This window comes from Salvelinus namaycush, chromosome 19 (assembly GCF_016432855.1).
Source record: "Salvelinus namaycush isolate Seneca chromosome 19, SaNama_1.0, whole genome shotgun sequence".
In the NCBI taxonomy this organism is placed as follows: Eukaryota; Metazoa; Chordata; class Actinopteri; order Salmoniformes; family Salmonidae; genus Salvelinus; species Salvelinus namaycush.
Window position 1 is genome coordinate 19,140,590 of NC_052325.1, and position 19,011 is coordinate 19,159,600.

Sequence of the window (19,011 nt, forward strand, 5' to 3'; positions counted from 1 at the left end):
TTCCTAGGGCTTCCACTAGATGTCAACAGTCTTTAGAAAGAGTTTCATGCTTGTTTTTGGAAAAATTAGCCAGAAATTGTAGTTTTTCTAGGTGGCTCCCATTTTGGCTGTAGTGTTTCCAAGCGCGTGGAGAGCTCGTTCTTTTGTATTTTTCTCCGGTAAAGAGAATAACGATTCTCTGTCTTAAATTGTATCATTTATTTACATATTAGGGTAAGGTTTGATTATAAACGTTGTTTGACTTGTTTGGAAAAGTTTATTAGTAACGTTTGTGATTTGGTTGTTTACTACACTACCGTATTTACTCTGTTTAGCACATAACCTCACATGTGAATCCTCAAAGAGATGGATGGGGCAAAGGCTTAAGAGGGTGTGAACGATGCTGAGTGGGTGTAGACAAAGAGCTCTCCAGTAAGGGCCATTTTCTCAAAGCAGAATTACTTTCCCATTGTTCCTCAACTGCAGTGTATGATATACAATTGTCTAGCTCTGAGTCTCTACTTTATCCAATGTAAAAAACACAATTTGCTACATAGGACCGAATCCAGGTGGTGGGTCACAAATATGAAGAGAGAAGTCATAGGAACTCACAACATAACAGATCCCTTCATATGACACTTCATCATATACTGGACACCAGAAAGTCAGAATGTAGAAAATAACACATAATATCATGGGTCAATGGTTCTCATATGGTTTCATATGACTTACCCTGTCGGGGAACAAACTATGCCTACACACACTGTAAATCCATCCAAACTCATATCCATCAATACCTCCAGTTTGTTACCCAAGTCCCCGGTAGCTTTAACAGCTTCTGACAAATATGTGGATGGCACATTAGGTCAATCCAGGTCACAGACAGGGCTATGATAGTTTGTTTCTCCTCACAGACCACCTAAGGTTGACTCTGAGAAAAAATCAATGGGCTACTTACACCAATGTACTGCAACCAAACTTTATTCTATGAAAGTCATCACTGCCTAGTTGGGTGTGTGTATTCTGTGTAACCTTCACATTCATTAATCATGCAGCTGGAATGTTAAAGAAAAATCTGGGAGTGGAAGGAGAGAGATGTGTTGTTATATGCTTGGTTCATTTTTGACACAGTCCGATACAATCCTTGGACTGATGGGTTTATTAGACCTGGGATAACTATAGTTTTAGATATGCTTTGTGGAAAGTAACAGTTTTTTGGGCAGAACAAGTCCAGTTGAAGGCGGAAGTTTACATACACTTATGTTGGAGTCATTAAAACTTGTTTTTCAACCACTCCACAAATTTCTTGTTAAAACAAACTGTAGTTTTGGCAAGTCGGTCAGGACATCTACTTTGTGCATGACACAAGTAATTTTTCCAACAATTCTAACTCAATGCCTCTTTCCTTGACATCATGGGAAAATCAAAAGAAATCAGCCCAGACCTCAGCATTTTTTGAGGGGACCTCCACAAGTCTGGAGTTCCAAATGCTGAGGCTGCTTTTCCTTCACTGCGGTCCAACTCATTCCAAACCATCTCAACTGGGTTGAGGTCAGGTGATTGTGGAGGCAAGGTCATCTGATGCAGAACTCCATTACTCTCCTTCTTGGTCAAATAGCCCTTAAACAGCCTGGAGGTGTGTTTTGGGTCATTGTCCCGTTGAAAAACAAATGATAGTCCCACTAAGCGCAAACCAGATGGGACGGCGTATCGCTGCAGAATGCTGTTGTAGCCATGCTGGTTAAGCGCGCCTTGAATTCTAAATAAATCAGACAGTATCACCAGCAAAGCACCTCTACACCATCACACCTCCTCCTCCATGCTTCATGGTGGGATCCACACATGCGGAGATAATCTGTTCACCTATTATGCGTCTCACAAAGACACGGCGGTTGGAACCAAAAATCTCAAATTTGGCCTCATCAGACCAAAGGACATATTTCGACCGTTCTAATGTCCATTGCTCATGTTTCTTGGCCCAAGCAAGTCTCTTCTTCTTATTTCTGTCCTTTAGTAGTAGTTTCTTTGCCGCAATTCAACCATGAAGGACTGATTCATGCAGTCTTTACTGAACAATTGATGTTGAGATGTGTTTGTTACTTGAACCTGCAATAGAGCATGCTGGGAAATAGAATGGTGGGTGTGGTTTTGGTTCAACATGATGTGTAGGAGTTTCAGGTCACTGTATTAATGTAAAACTAGGCCCTCAAAATAAGGCCTTATAAAATGCATATGGTATTGTGTTAAATGTTTATTTTTTATAATAACGTTCACTTAGGATTTCACTTGAAGTTCATAGGACTGAAAATGGATAATTGCAACAACTATGTCTCTGTCACTAACTCTACAATTTACTCTAAAGGCAAGGCACTCTAGGATATATTTTAATAAGGCTTTACACTAAGCAGTGTGTTAATTGAGCAATGTCCTGGTGTCTATATGAGTCCACAGACTCCACACTTTGTGTTGATTTAACATTCTCAGTTAATTGTTGTTGTTGTTTTAAATGTTTGTTTGAATAAATGTTTGTTTGAATGTTTTAACACTGGAGAATGTGCTGTGTAAAAATGTGTCTTATAATAAGTACATGTCCAAGGCCATTTGTTGTGTAGATCGATATACACTTAGCGTACAAAACATTAGGAACACCTTCCTAATATTGAGTTACACCTCCTTTTGCCCTCAGGTCAGCCTCAATTCATCGGGGAATGAACTACAAGGTCTCAAATGCGTTCCACAGGGATGCTGGCACATGTTAACTTCAATGCTTCCCACAGTAGTGTCAAGTTGGCTGGATGTCCTTTGGGTGGTGGACTATTGTTGAATGAGTGATATACCTGAACCCACATGACTGATGGCATTGGACAGATGCATTTTGATATCAGACTAGGCCTACTTGCAGTTTAATAGAAAAATAAGGAAATTATCTTTGTTCTAAGAATCTATTACAAATATATATCCAAATAGTTTAACCTGAAAGTGTGAGTAATCAACTCAATTCTTGTTTCAGAGTAAGCACCCTGTACTTCTCAACCATGCTGATGGTTACCAACCCCAGCCATCTACCTCTGCACCAAAGAAATAGAATTCCACTCATCCTAATCAGATAGCAGCTACCAATGCCTTGACTGACTTAATTGCAGACTCCATCGCTCCTCTGTCCCACATTGACCATCCCACCTTGATTTGATTTCCATACATTTGTGGTAACACTGGATACAAGTTAAAACATACCATCAGTAAAACCCTGTCTTCCAGAAAAGCACAGTAATCTTCAAAATGATCTGAATAGCCTATTAGTGTCTGCTGCTAGTGTATGTGTCACTGTGGATCTTTGGTCATCATACCAGCTGAAGTAATTATTGGGAATTGCTGGCCATTTTATTCATGACTGGAACATGTACAACTTCATGCAAAATGTTTAAGGGGTGCCACACAGGGGACAACACACACAATCCATATGAGGAAACATTAACTTCTTATGGCTGGGGGCAGTATTGAGGAGCTTGGATGAATAAGGTGCCCAGAGTTAACTGCCTGTTACTCAGGCCCAGAAGCTAAGATATGCATATAATTAGTAGATTTGGATAGAAAACACTCTGAAGTTTCTAAAACTGTTTGAATGATGTCTGTGAGTATAACAGAATTCATATGGCAGGCAAAAACCTGAGAAACAATCCAACCAGGAAGTGGGAAATCTGAGGTTTGTAGTTTTTCAAGTCATTGCCTATCGAATATTCAGTGTCTATGGGGTCTTATTGCACTTCCTAAGGCTTCCACTAGATGTCAACAGTCTTTAGAACCTTGTTTGATGCTTCTACTGTGAAGGAGGGGGGAATGAGAGCTGTTTGAGTCAGGGGTCTGGCAGAGTGCCACGAGCTCAGTCTCGCGCGCTCCCATGAGAGTTAGCTGCGTTCCATTGCATTTCTACAGACAAAGGAATTCTCCAGTTGAAACATTATTGAAGATTTATTATAAAAACGATTGATTGATTAAAGATTGATTCTATACTTCGTTTGACATGTTTCTACGAACTGTAATATGATTTTTTGTCTGAACTTTCGCCTGGACTTGCCCGCGCCTCCTGAGTTTGGATTTGTGTACTAAACGCGCGAACAAAATGGAGGTATTTGGACATAAATGATGGACTTTATCGAACAAAACAAACATTTATTGTGGAACTGGGATTCCTGGGAGTGCATTCTGATGAAGATCATCAAAGGTAAGTGAATATTTATAATGCTATTTCTGACTTCTGTTGACTCCACAACATGGCGGGTACCTGTATGGCTTGTTTTTGTGTCTCAGCGCCATACTCAGATTATTGCATGGTGTGCTTTTTCCGTAAAGTTTTTTTGAAATCTGACACAGCGGTTGCATTAAGGAGAAGTTTATCTAAAGTTCCATGTATAACACTTGTATCTTTTATCAATGTTTATTATGAGTATATCTGTAAATTGATGTGGCTCTCTGCAAAATCACCGGATGTTTTGGAGGCAAAACATTACTGAACCTAACACGCCAATGTAAACTACAATTCAGCTTGTTGCTACCACTTTTACAATGTTTTGGTGAAGCATCAAATAATTCTCTCTCTAAGGTGTCTGTGGAGATGTGTCTCTTTCCTTTTGAGGAAAAGCGTCTTTACAAGCTGGCAGCTCTCCTTGATCCTCACGTCAAGGCCTTGTGGTGCCCGAGAGAAGGTACCAGAAATAACTGATCTCCTGCAGCAGGAATGCGCCAGCCTTGCTCCACAACTTCCCCAGCCTGCCATTGCACAAGAACCACCTGCAAAGAGAAGAAAGTTGTTTGACTTACCCCTTACCCCTTACCCCTCAATCCCACATCTGCTGTTGCCCCCACAGAGGTATCAAACTACCTCTCTGCTCTTGGCCTGGCGGACATTTCAAACCCCTTTGGGTTCTGGAAGGACACCGCCTTCAGTTACACGAAACCTTTCAAAGTTGGCTGTGATGTACCTGCATCCTCGGCCCTAATGGAACAGGTGTTCAGCATCGCTGAAGAGCATTCAAGCCTGACCATTGCTTAATAAGTGACTAAGCATTTGAGACCCTGATGTTCATCAAATGCAATCGCCATCTTAAATTATTAACCAATATCTAAAATGACTGTTAAAGATCATTGACTGTTAAAGAGGCTTTGACAATGATGTAATTTAAAAAAAATATGTTAAACAATAAAACAATCTTTTTGGTTTATATTTGTAATACTTTCCACTATATTTTTTGAGAAATGTTCATGTTTAGCATGTGTTCATTCTTAAATAATTAAATATTTAATTCTAGGTTATTAAGATTAATATCTGAAAGCCCTCCAAACCATGTGCTAATCATATATTTACACTAATTAAACTAACTGTTTTTGGTTCTTCATCATATTGGCATCCAACATATATGTTTTGTTTGTTTTCAAATAACTTCTAATTATTTGTTTTTCTGAGACCTTTTTGATTCTCTATATCTGACTACATCAAGTTTTTAAAAAGTTTTCAAATAAACTACAAAATACAACTATTTTCTGCCCAGGTCTGGTGTTTAGCTGAAATCAAATGAGGAGACTGAATATGTCACACACTAACTCAAGCTCTTTCAGTCTGGCTCTCAATCTTTCTCTCTTTTTCCCTCCTCCAATTGCTTTCCCTCTCTCTCTCCCTCTCTCCCTCCCTTTCCCATCCCTCTCTCTCTCTCCTTCTCTCCCACCATCCCTCTCCCCCTTGTGCAGGGCTCTTAACCAGTTTTAATTCTGAGGCTGACGACTCGCTAAATGCACTCCACTGTCTGGCAGAGAGGTCTTCAGGGCCCAGGATCCCAACTATAAACACATTTAATTGGCTTGCAAACACTATTTACGAGCTGAGCCAGACGCATAGCAGCCTTGCCTCTCCTCCCTCCTGACCTCCCTGCTCTTGGTCTGGTGGGCTCACCCAACCTGGCAGAACATAGAACACCGGATTGGTCCATCCAGGAGACGGGGGGGTCAAAGAATAGTCAGAACAACGGGGGTCATGTAGTAGTGAGATCAGGGGTCATGCTCAAAAGTCATGTGAAAGAGGTGAGCGGTGGTATCATTAAAATGGAATCATCCACCACAACGCTGCTGTTCTGTAGCACCCGGCATGAATTCTCTCTCTCTCAAAGTGCTCAACACGACTGGGGTACAAGCCATTATTGGAAGGAAGGGGGTGTAGGCTAGACTGGGATTCTCAGAGGGTGGATCAACTGAGCGGGTCAGGGGTACAATGCAGCCCACTGAGCGAGAGGAAAACACCCAACCAGGCAGGCACCTCTGCTCATCCTCTAACATACCTTGACAGCCCATCTCCACCACACTCTACTGTGCGCTACCCTGTCAACAACAGACATGGACTGGAGACGCATATAGCGGGCAGAGAAATACAAGACGGCTGTCATGATGTCATTTTAGTAATTTAGCAGACACTCTTATGCAGAGCCACTTTCAGAAGTGAGTGCATACATTTTCATACTGGTCCCCAGTGGGAATCAAACCCACAACTCTGGCGTTACAAGTGACGTGCTCTACCAAGTGAGCCAAGTGACCGGGATGTCAATGTCAATTCTAGTGTTTTCACAGTACGTCTCTACCATCAGCTCTACAGCTCTCGACAGTGAGTTACTGTCAACAACAGAGCTGGAGCAGGAGGATAAACGGACACTCTCCCTACGAAATAACTATGGATTATGTTAAGTCATTTATGTAGTTATAAGGAGCCATGAGCTGCTTACGATGGTTATAGCAAGTCTCATAATACACTACACCATCTGTATTCAATGTATTCATGCATGTAGAGTCTTTATCCATATACTGGCTTAAGGTAGCTACAGTACATACATAGTTTGCTATGTAAGTCGGCTTTTGTAAATCGTATAACGCAGATCAGATAGAAGGCCCTATAAATCCATTATATGCTCACAGTTGAAAGAAGAGTAAACCGAGGACACATATCTCTGCAGGGGCTTACAGGAAGTCACTGACAGATAACAAAAGAAGGGTTTATAACACTCTCTCCTCAACGCTACGGATAAAAGAGAGAGACTGCCATTCAGCACTAAAGTGACAGCGTCACTTGACACTGACATTGTCACTTGCCCTGTAGAGGTGGCTTTTGTTGTACACTGGAGGGTCTCAGCCAGGGAAGTCATTCAGTGATCCATTCATCTCCTTGGTAAGTCAATGCTCTTGTAAATTATCCTTTAGAGTGTAGCTTTGTGTGTCTGGTGGCCTGGTTGTAAAGCGGTAGAAGGAATTAATGGTTTCCATGTCTTTGATACCATTCCAGTCATTCCATTCCAGCCATTACAATGAGCCTGTTCTCCACTGGTGTCCTTCCACTGGTGTGAAGGGAGAGAAGGATGGCTGGGGTATACAAACCAAGAACCAACCTCATAAAAGATGAAAGATAAAGTACTCTCATCAATCATTAATCAATCATTTACAGAACTAAACAGAAAGAAAAGGTTGGCACAGTGACAGAGAGAAGAATCCATCAGTTTATTTACAGATATATCGTCAAATAGCAGATTTATATGTGGGGATATCGGTCAAAAGGAGAGTGATATGTTGGGATATCAGCCAATAGCAGAGTGAAATGTGGGGATGTCAACCAACAGCAGCCTGATATGTGGGGATATTGGCCAATAGCAGAGTGCCATGTGGATGTCGGCCAATAGAAGAGTGAAATGTGGGGATGTCAACCAATAGCAGACTGATATGTGGGGATATTGGCCAATAGCAGAGAGATATCTGGGGATATTGTCCAATAACACAGTGATATGTGGATACATCGTCAAATAGCAAAGAGAAATGTGGAGATATCGGCCAATAGTTACATCCACACTCATACATGTTACATCCACACTCTGCATGCTAAGGTCTTTGTTTGGAGAAACTATTCAAGATATCTCCAGGAATGTGCTAATGCTGCTACTTAGCTAATGACATTAGCTAGAGAAACGCTGACAGACAGGGAAACATGGAGACAGGACTAATGTGACCCCGTTAGCATCAGACACCCACGCGCACACAAACACACACATCCACACGCACACAAACCAGTGTTCCTTAGTTAGCAGAGACCTTACTGACACAATGATTATAAAAAGCAACGTGTGGTAATTTGTTAAATGACACCTGTGTTAGCTCGGCTGGGCAGAGAAGAGGAGGAAATGACAGAGATGGTGGACGGGTAAGAGCGGAGTTTGTTAAGAGGCTGCAACTTTCTCTCTCTCTCTCTCGCAGTCTCTTCTTCCTTTCTCTCTATTTTTCTTTCTCTCTTTCTCAGGTTTATTTCCGCCTGTTTATAAACAAGATGTCAGCATTGCATCTAATTGCAGTGATAATTTAGCCCAGTGTCTCTGTCTGCAGCACTGACTACCCTCCTCCCTCAGCTCTCTGTCTACCTCTACCTACCTCTATACCTACCAGGAGCTCTTAGCAGTCTCTTCTTGTGTGACTCTACCAGAGCTCTAAATGCAAACATTTCACTGGTAGCACTGGTGCTCCTAACTTATAAAAGTTAGGAGCACAACATAAAATTCAGGAGCAGCAGAAAATATTTGTATTAATTGATTGAGATATAGTCTATATGTATTCTAGTTACTTCTGAAGCACATATTGTGCACTAGAAACTAAAATGTAACCCTGTAAATTCATTTGTTTATTATAAAAAGCTCAAATGTTGACACTGACATTGAAATACCAAAGTCATTTGTGCAATATTAGGTTTCTACATAGTGTAAAATAAATATTTTCCTATTGAGATGCATTACATTGAAAATTGTACACTACTTACCAGATTGTTAGGTAGCTAGCTAATGAGATGACTGAACAAGGTGTAAACAAATGGCCCGAGAGTTGTTTAGAACGGCCTGCGACATGGTTAATAAATGTAAAATGTTGCCCAACAATCTGCCATAGGAGGAAAAATGTTGTGCCGGTATTATGGGTCCTTTCTATTTGGGCTAGAAACAAGCCATTTTCGCTGTAGTTATGGTACAACCCTGATGCAAACGAATATGCACTCACTTTACAACAATTATTATCTGGGGGATTTCTTTTGTAGGCACACTGGTGCTCCCAAAATAACACTTCATGTCACACAGCAAAATATTTAGGAGAATATGCAACCGAAATGAGAGCCATGGTCTCTACATTTATCTCTATGTTTGTGGGATAGACAATGTGGGATTTCCCTTTTTCCTCCATATCTCTTGGTCTCTCTTGCTTTCTATTTTTCAATCATTCCCAATCCCGATCCCCTACAACCCCACCCTCTTTTTCTCATTCTCTCCCTAGTCTATTGTTCTATATAAACTATAAACTCAGCAAAAAGAAAACGTCCTCTCACTGTCAACTGCGTTTATTTTCAACAAACATAACATGCGTAAATATTTGTATGAACATAAGATTCAACTGAGACATAAACTCAACAAGTTCCACAGACATGTGACTAACAGAAATTGAATAATGTGTTCCTGAACAAAGGGGGGGGGGGGGGGGGGGGGGGGGGGGGGGGGGGGGGGGTTCAAAATCAAAAGTAACAGTCAGTATCTGGTGTGACCACCAGCTGTATTAAGTACTGCAGCGCATCTCCTCCTCATGGACTGCACCATATTTGCCAGTTCTTGCTGTGAGATGTTACCCCACTCTTCCACCAAGGCACCTGCAAGTTCCCGGACATTTCTGTTGGGAATGGCCCTAGCCATTGAAGAGTCAGCGAAGAGCACTTTTTGCCAGTCCTGTCTGGTCCAGCGATGGTGGGTTTGTGCCCATAGGCGACGTTGTTGCCGGTGATGTCTGGTGAGGACCTGCCTTACAACAGGCCTACAAGCCCTCAGTCCAGCCTCTCTCAGCCTATTGCGGACAGTCTGAGCACTGACGGAGGGATTGTGCGTTCCTGGTGTAACTCGGGCAGTTGTTGTTGTCATCCTGTACCTGTCCCGCAGGTGTGATGTTTGAATGTACCGATTCTGTGCAAGTGTTGTTACATGTGGTCTGCCACTGTGAGGACGATCGGCTGTCCGTCCTGTCTCCCTGTAGTGCTGTCTTAGGCATCTCACAGTACAGACATAGCAGTTTATTGCCCTGGCCACATCTGCAGTCCTCATGCCTCCTTCTTTTTGTGTTTTTCAGAGTCAGTAGAAAGGCCTCTTCAACGTCCTAAGTTTTCATAACAGTGACCTTAATTGCCTACGTCTGTAAGCTGTTAGTGTCTTAATGATCGTTCCACAGGTTCATGTTCATTAATTGTTTATGGTTCATTGAACAAGCATGGGAAACAGTGTTTAAACCCTTTACAATGAAGATCTGTGAAGTTATTTGGATTTTTACGAATTATCTTTGAAAGACAGGGTCCTGAAAAAGGGACGTTTCTTATTTTGTTGAGTTTATCATTCATTGTGTCTCTCTCTCCCTCTCTCTCCTTTCCTCTCTTGCTGACGTTCTCTCTCCTTCCAGTCGCCCAGTGAGAGAAGTAAGCTAATGATCAAACAAAGCTCTGGTCACATCTGCATGCACCCAAAGACTAAGGAGCTAAACTGTCCTGAGGAAACCTCTTCTGGAGCCAAGAGGAAACAGTGGGAAAACACACTGAAAACATTTCATTATCTATATGGATCTCCCAGCATTAGTAGGTTTTGTTATCTGTTTTAACAAACCTTTTTTAATTTTGCACTTATGTATTATACTGTGTATTGTTTTTTGTTGTTGTGGTTTTTACATAAGCCCTTGTGCTTTCAACCACTCCTGCACTGTCACGTTCTGACCATAGTTCTTGTGTGTTTTGCTTGTTTTAGTGTTGGTCAGGACGTGGGCTGGGTGGGCATTCTATGTTGTGTGTCTAGTTTGTCTGTTTCTATGTTTGGCCTAATATGGTTCTCAATCAGAGGCAGGTGTTTTGTGTTGTCTCGGATTGGGAATCATATATAGGTGGCTTGTTTTGTGTTGGGGATTGTGGGTGGTTGTTTCCTGTCTTTGTGTTTTCTCTGCACCAGATAGGGCTGTATCGGTTTGCCACATTTGATATTTTGTATCGTGTTCACTGTTTATCATTTTATTAAACATGTTGAGCACTGGCTACGCTGCGTGTTGGTCCGATCCCTGTTACACCCTCTCTTCTCGTGAAGAGAGGGAAGGCTGCCGTTACATGCACACCATTTTATATATGTATGTATATATGTATGTGTGTATATTTATATGTATTGTTGTTTAGTACTGGTTTTCTTTGGTGCAAATAAATTAAACTAAACTTAAAATTAAACTAGCTAAGCTATTAGCAATCTGCTGTGTGTTTGTGAGTAGTGAAACACTGTCACGTCCCATCTGTGACAATCTGTAGAGTCTGTCATTATAGTCGTCATTCTGATGGATCTTTAATTCAATGCCATTCCTCTGCCTCATGCAACTCAAACATAATGACATGTGCTTGGGTAAACACACATTGACACGCACACACACTCGCACGCACACACACACACACACACACACACACACACACACACACACACACACACACACACACACACACACACACACACACACACACACACACACACACACACACACACACACACACACACTCACACAGCCGGTCCATTAAAATTTTTCAGCATTAATGTGAGAAAGATTGCTCTAATTGAGGCCCAGAGTTCATCAGACTCGCTTTGCCATTTAAAATATATTACAACCATTTCCTGCATCTCCGAGAGAGAGAGAGAGAGAGAGAGAGAGAGAGGGGGAGAAAGAGAAAGAGAGAGAGAGGGGGAGACAGCATAGACAGAGCAGAGAAAGAGAGAGAGAGAGAGACAGCATAGACAGAGCAGAGAAAGAGAAAGAGAAAGAGAGAGAGAGAAAGATAGAGAGAGAGAGGAGAAGAGGTGTCGAACACAGTCTCCACTAACCCTGAAGAGAATCTGAAAAAATAAGCATTCAGCTGTAAAACCCTTTAATCGACATCAAAAGGCACCTCACTTAGAGTGTTTATGTCAGCACGGACTGTCATAACTTACTGCAAATAGATCTCTCCAGCAAAACGCCAAGCTTACAATCAATGGAGCCGTATCGTTAATGAAATACAGAGTTTATACCACTGCTCTTTTATCAAGGCAATATCAAACTCCTCACATCCAATACAGTCCCCCCCCCCCCCCCCCCCCCCATCACCGTTGCACACACACAAACAGAATGGTAATTTAAGACATCATGTGTCACAGAGCATTGTAATACAAGTGGCTCAAACCAACAAATCAATGTGTGTCAGTTTCCCTATCTGCTTCCAATCGCCCCTCTCCCCCCATTTCGCTGACATGCATCAAGCTTGTTGGCTGCGGGGCAGCAATGTTAATCTTAAATCACACTATTTTCTTCCATATTATTAATCACACACAAACATACAGTGCCTTCGGAAAGTATTCAGACTCCTTGATTTTTTCAACATTTGGTTACGTTACAGCCTTATTTTAAAATTGATTAAATAAAACAATTCCCTCAGCAATTTACACACAATTCCCCATAATGACAAAGCGAAAACAGGTTTTTAGGAATATTTTTGCAAATTTATTAAACACAAAAACCTGAAATACCTTATTTACATAAGTATTCATACCCTTTGCTATGAGACTCAAAATTTAGCTCAGGTGCATCCTGTTTCCATTGATCAACCTTGAGATGTTTCTACAACTTGAGTGGAGTCCACCTGTGGTAAATTCAATTGATTGGACATGATTTGGAAAGGCACACACCTGTCTATATAAGGTCCCACAGTTGACAGTGCATGTCAGAGCAAAAACCAAGCCATGAGGTCAAAGGAATTGTCCATAGAGCTCCGAAACAGGATTATGTCAAGGCACAGATCTGGGGAAGGATACCAAAACGTTTCTGCAGCATTGAAGATCCACAAGAACACAGTGACCTCCATCATTCTTAAATGTAAGAGGTTTTGAACCACCAAGACTCTTCCTAGTGCTGGCCGCCCGGTCAAACTGAGCAATCGGGGGAGAAGGGCCTTGGTCAGGGAGGTGACCAAGGACCCGATGGTCACTCTGACAGAGCTCCAGACTTCATCTGTGAAGATGAGAGAACCTTCCAGAAGGAAAACCATCTCTGTATGACTCCACCAATTAGGCCTTTACGGTAGAGTGGCCATATGGAATCCCCACCTCAGAAAAAGGCAAATGACAGCCTGCTTGGAGTTTGCCAAAATGCACCTAAAGAATCTCAGACCATGAAAAACAAGATTCTCTGGTCTGATGAAACCAATATTGACCTTTTTGGCCTGAATGCATGGTGGTGGCAGCATCATGCTGTGGGGATGTTTTTCAGCGGAAGGGACTGGGAGACTTGTCAGGATCGAGGCAAAGATGAACGGAGAAAAGTACAGAGAGATCCTTAATGAAAACCTACTTCAGAGTGCTCAAGTCCTCAGACTGGGGCGAAGGTTCACCTTCCAACAGGACGACGAACCTAAGGACACTGCCAAGACAACGCAGGAGTGGCTACAGGACAAGTGTCTGAATGTCCTTGAGTGGCCCAGCCAGAGTCCGGAATTGAACCCAATCGAACATCTCGGGAGAGACCTGAAAACAGCGACCTGACAGAGCTTTAGAGGATCTGCAGAGAAGAATGGGAGAAACTCCACAAATCCAGGTGTGCCAAGTTTGTAGCGTCAGCGATTATCGTCAGCGATTGTAGCGTCAGCGATTATCATCGATGTCATCGCTGCCAAAGGTGCTTCAACAAAGTAAAGGTTCTGAATACTTATGTAAATGTGATATTTCACTTGTTTTTTTTATAAATTTGCTCACATTTCTAAAAAACTGTTTTTACTTTGTCATTATGGGGTATTGTATGTAGATTGATGAGAAAAACAAACAATTTAATACATTTTAGAATAAGGCTGTAACATAACTGTCACGCCCTAACCTTAGAGAGCTTTTTATGTCTCTATTTTGGTTTGGTCAGGGTGTGATTTGGGTGGGCATTCTCTGTTAATTGTTTTATGTTTTGGTATTTCTTTGTTTTGTCTGGGTATGGTTCTCAATCAGGGACAGCTGTCTATCGTTGTCTCTGATTGGGAACCATACTTAGGTAGCATTTTCCCACCTGTGTTTTGTGGGTAGTTATTTTCTGTTTAGTGTTTTCTGCACGTGACAGGACTGTTTCGGTTTCGTTTCTCACTTTGTTATTTTGTTCTAGTGTTCAGTGTAAATAAAAATCATGAACACTTACCACTCTGCGCTTTGGTCCGATCCTTCCTCATGCAACGATGACCATTACAGAACTACCCACCACAAGCGGACCAAGCAGCGTGGTATGGAGGAGCAGAGGGTTCAGGACTCCTGGACATGGGAAGAGATACTGGACGGAAAGGGACCCTGGAGACAGGCTGGGGAATATCGCCGTCCGAAAGAGGAACTAGAGACAGCTAAAGTTGAGAGGCGGCGATATGAGGCAAGTCAGCGAAGCAGGCACGAGAGGCAGCCCCCCCAAAACATTTTTGGGGTGGCACACGGGGAGATTGGCGGAGTCAGGCTATAGACCAGAGCCAACTCCCTGTGCTTACCGGAAGCAGTGTGGTACTGGTCAGGCACCGTGTTATGCGGTAAAGCGCACAGTGTCTCCAGGGCGCGCTCATAGCCCGGTGCGCTATATGCCAGCCCTCCGCAAGTGCCATGCAAGAGTGGGCATCCAGCCAGGGCAGAGTGTGGCAGCTCAGCGCGCTTGGTCTCCGGTGCGCCGTTTTGGCCCAGGGTATCCTGCGCCGGCTCTGCGCACTGTGTCTCCGGTGCGCTGGGCCTGTTTAATTCGTCCTATGCCTGCGCTCCGCCCGTGCCGGGCTAAAGTGGGCATTCAGCCAAGTGGAGAGGTGCAAGTGGTAAGCACCAGATCTCCAGTGCTCCCCCACAGCCCGGTTCGACCTGTGCCTGCACTCTGGAGGGGCCGGGCTAAAGTGGGCATTCAGCCTGGAGGAGTGGTGCCAAGGCTGCGCACCAGAGCTCCAGTGCTCCCCCACAGCCCGGTTCATCCTGTGCCTCCTCTACGCACCAGGCCTCCTGTAGGTGTCAGTCCGGGGCCCGCAACGAGGGTGCCCAGTCCGGGGCCCGCAACGAGGGTCTTCAGTCCGGGGCCCGCAATGAGGGTGCCCAGTCCGGGGCCCGCAATGAGGGTGCCCAGTCCGGGGCCCGCAACGAGGGTGCACAGTCCGGGGCCCGCAACGAGGGTGCCCAGTCCGGGGCCCGCAACGAGGGTGCCCAGTCCAGGGCCCGCAACGAGGGTGCCCAGTCCTCGGCCCGCAATGAGGGTCCCCAGGCCGGGGCCCGCTACAAGGGTCCCCAGTCCGGGGTCGCCGGCGAGGGTCCTCGCACTAGAGGCGCCACCTAAGTGGGCCAAGCCAGAGGTGGAGCGGGGGCTATGTCCCGCACCAGAGCCGCCACCGCGGAGAAATGCCCACCCAGACCCTCCCCTATAGGTTCAGGTTTGCGGCCGCACCATTGGGGGGGGGGGGGGGGGGTGGTACTGTCACGCCCTGACCTTAGAGAGCTTTTTATGTCTCTATTTTGGTTTGGTCAGTGTGTGATTTGGGTGGGCATTCTATGTTCATTTTTCTATGTTTTGGTATTTCTTCGTTTTGGCCGGGTATGGTTCTCAATCAGGGACAGCTGTCTATCGTTGTCTCTGATTGGGAACCATACTTAGGTAGCATTTTCCCACCTGTGTTTTGTTGATAGTTATTTTCTGTTTAGTGTTTTCTGCACCTGACAGGACTGTTTCGGTTTCGTTTCTCACTTTGTTATTTTGTTCTAGTGTTCAGTGTAAATAAAAATCATGAACACTTACCACGCTGCGCTTTGGTCCGATCCTTCCTCATGCAGCGATGACCGTTACAATAACAAAATGTGGAAAAAGAAAAACTTTCCGAATGCACTGTCCTGTACATGCATACACACACACACACACACACACACACACACACACACACACACACACACACACACACACACACACACACACACACACACACACACACACACACACACACACACACACACACACACACACACACACACACACACACACAGTGGATCAGTCAGATCAGGACCTGATGTGACGGCCACTAAAAAGTCTGCCATCCATCCAGACGCTGTTGTGTGCTGTCATATCTCAACAGTCAATAAAAAGCCATCAGGACAGCATCAAATTAAAATAATTGAGGGAAGGTAGCTCTGGAGTGTGTGTGTGTGGGTGTGTTGGTGTGTGTGTGTGTGTGTGTGTGTGTGTGTGTGTGTGTGTGTGTGTGTGCGTTTGTGTGTGTGTGCGTGTGTGTGTGTGCGGGCGTGCGAGTGTGTACTGTTCAGCGCTGGAGTGTAAGCTATTCAAACGAGGAAATAGAAAACACGTCAAGTAACATCTGGGCTCATTCAATGGTTTATCTTCCTATCAAACGGCTCCTGTGGCTCAGAGTGCTTCTGAAAGATCCATTGAAGGATGGATGTCAAAACCGTTATCATGTAATGAAACCAACAAAGGATATAATACGCCAAAATGTCTCCCTAAATATTAGCTGTATATTGGCTGTGTGCTTTAGGCGAAAACACCCTGCAGCTCTAGCAGAATGATAGAAAGACACTAACTCTTTGCTGTAGAGTTCATAGTAACTATTTTTTATTTCTCTTAACCTTCTCTTATTCGGTACTGGGTACTGTTGCTAAAGCACAAATATGACAGATTGAGAGGGAGGCTGGAACGTTAACCTTACAGGAACCAAAAGGTCAGCCATACTCAATTTGAGTCTTCATTTCATATTATACACTCATTAAAGAAAATCCACCTTGCCTCAAACAACATCCACAGTTCAGACTATTTCTCTAGCAGTTAAATGGTCTGTGTGTCCAGGCCTTGTTTCTGCCCGGTGCCCTGACATTGCTATGTTAATGAGGGAGTCATCATTAAGGCTAACTAACAGGGGAAGAGGAGAGGGGGATGAGGAACTACTAGAGTGAAGGAGGAGAGGATAGAAGAGCTGGTGGAACAAGGGTGGAGGTAGAGGGTGGGAAAGCAGACTGACCGACCGCCTCCCCTAATGAGAGGGATGACACACGCCGGTCCACGCCAGCAGACCCGCCTAACAGATCAGCCTGTCACTCACCTGTCAATCACTCACACACCCAGATGTGTGTGTGTGTACTGTATGTGTGTGTGTGTATATCAGTCAGGAATGGAGTCAGAGCTAACAGAGCACCCTAGCTAATCTCCAGAGCAGAGTAGGACATAGAGACAGGACAGACAGGATGGGGGCTTAGTCTCACACCTGAGTTCACCCTGCAAAACATGACTGGAGCTGGGGCTGTGGCTGGGGCTCTGGCTGTGGCTGAGGCTGGGGCTCTGGCTGTGGCTGAGGCTGGGGCTCTGGCTGGGGCTGTGGCTGGGGCTCTGGCTGGGGCTTTGGCTGGGGCTCTGGCTGGGGCTGTGGCTGGGGCTGTGGCTGGGGCTGTGGCTGGGGCTCTGGCTGGGGCTCTGGCTGGGGCTGTGGCTGGGGCTCTGGCTGGGGCTGTGGCTGGGGCTCTGGCTGGGGCTGTGGCTGGGGTTCTGGCTGGGGCTCTGGCTGGGGCTGTGGCTGGGGCTCTGGCTGGGGCTCTGGTTGGGGCTGTGACTGGGGTTGTGGCTGGGGCTCTGGCTGGGGCACTGGCTGGGGCTGAGGCTCTGGCTGGGGCTCTAGCTGGGGCTGTGGCTGGGGCTCTGGCTGGGGCTCTAGCTGGGGCTGGGGCTCTGGCTGGGGCTGTGGCTGTGGCTGTGGCTCTAGCTGTGGCTGGGGCTCTAGCTGGGGCTGTGGCTGTGGCTGGGGCTCTAGCTGGGGCTGTGGCTGTGGCTGGGGCTGTGGCTCTGGCTGGGGCTCTAGCTGGGGCTCTGGCTGGGGCTCTAGCTGGGGCTGGGGCTCTGGCTAGGGCTCTAGCTGGGGCTGGGGCTCTGGCTGGGGCTCTGGCTGGGGCTGTGGCTGGGGCTGTGGCTCTAGCTGTGGCTGGGGCTCTAGCTGGGGCTGTGGCTGGGGCTCTAGCTGGGGCTGTGGCTGGGGCTGGGGCTGTGGCTGTAGCTGTGGCTGTGGCTGTGGCTGTGGCTGTGGCTGTGGCTGTGGCTGTGGCTGTGGCTGTGGCTGTGGCTGTGGCTGTGGCTGTGGCTGTGGCTGTGGCTGTGGCTGTGGCTGTGGCTGTGGCTGTGGCTGTGGCTGTGGCTGTGGCTGTGGCTGTGGCTGGGGCTGGGGCTGGGGCTGGGGCTGGGGCTGGGGCTGGGGCTGTGGCTGTGGCTGTGGCTGTGGCTGTGGCTAGGGCACTGGCTGGGGCTGGGGATTGTCTTCTTTCACCTATCTACTGTCTGTATTAGCCCAGTGACTCCAGGGCTGTGTTACAAATGGCACCATGTTCCCTATATGGTGCATTGCTTTTGACCAGGGCCCATAGTGCACTATCAAGGGAATAGGGTGCCATTTGGAATGCAGAACAGCGGCTCCAGAGGGCTGTTAATTGCATTGGGAATTAGTCGTGGCTCATAGGGGCTCAGGCCACAGAGAGCAGAATGGACAAGCACTCCTGATCACCTCTATATCCTATGTGATGTCTGACAGGTGCCATGGACTTAGAGACTGGCACTCAACACAAATGCACTGTGTGTGTGTGTGTGTGTGTGTGTGTCTTTTGCATAGAATTCCCGCAATGTGTGTGTGTGGCTATAAGGCTTTAAGTGGCACTCTCACTGATGTCACTAAGCTGCGGGTGGAGCTGCTTAGTACAAATCAGGCGTGATAATCTGTCTTTCTTTCCCTGCATGCTGAACACAGACAGACAGACAGACAGACAGACAGACAGACAGACAGACAGACAGACAGACAGACAGACAGACAGACAGACAGACAGACAGACAGACAGACAGACAGACAGACAGACAGACAGACAGACAGACAGACAGACAGACAGACAGACAGACAGACAGACAGACAGACAGACAGAC

General features: G+C 45.5%; 1 pseudogene; it reads right to left on the reverse strand.

Annotated features, from left to right (window-relative positions):
- Nucleotides 1–17,326: 17,326 nt before the first annotated feature.
- On the reverse strand, nucleotides 17,327–18,635 carry LOC120063926 (annotated as a pseudogene).
- Nucleotides 18,636–19,011: the final 376 nt, after the last annotated feature.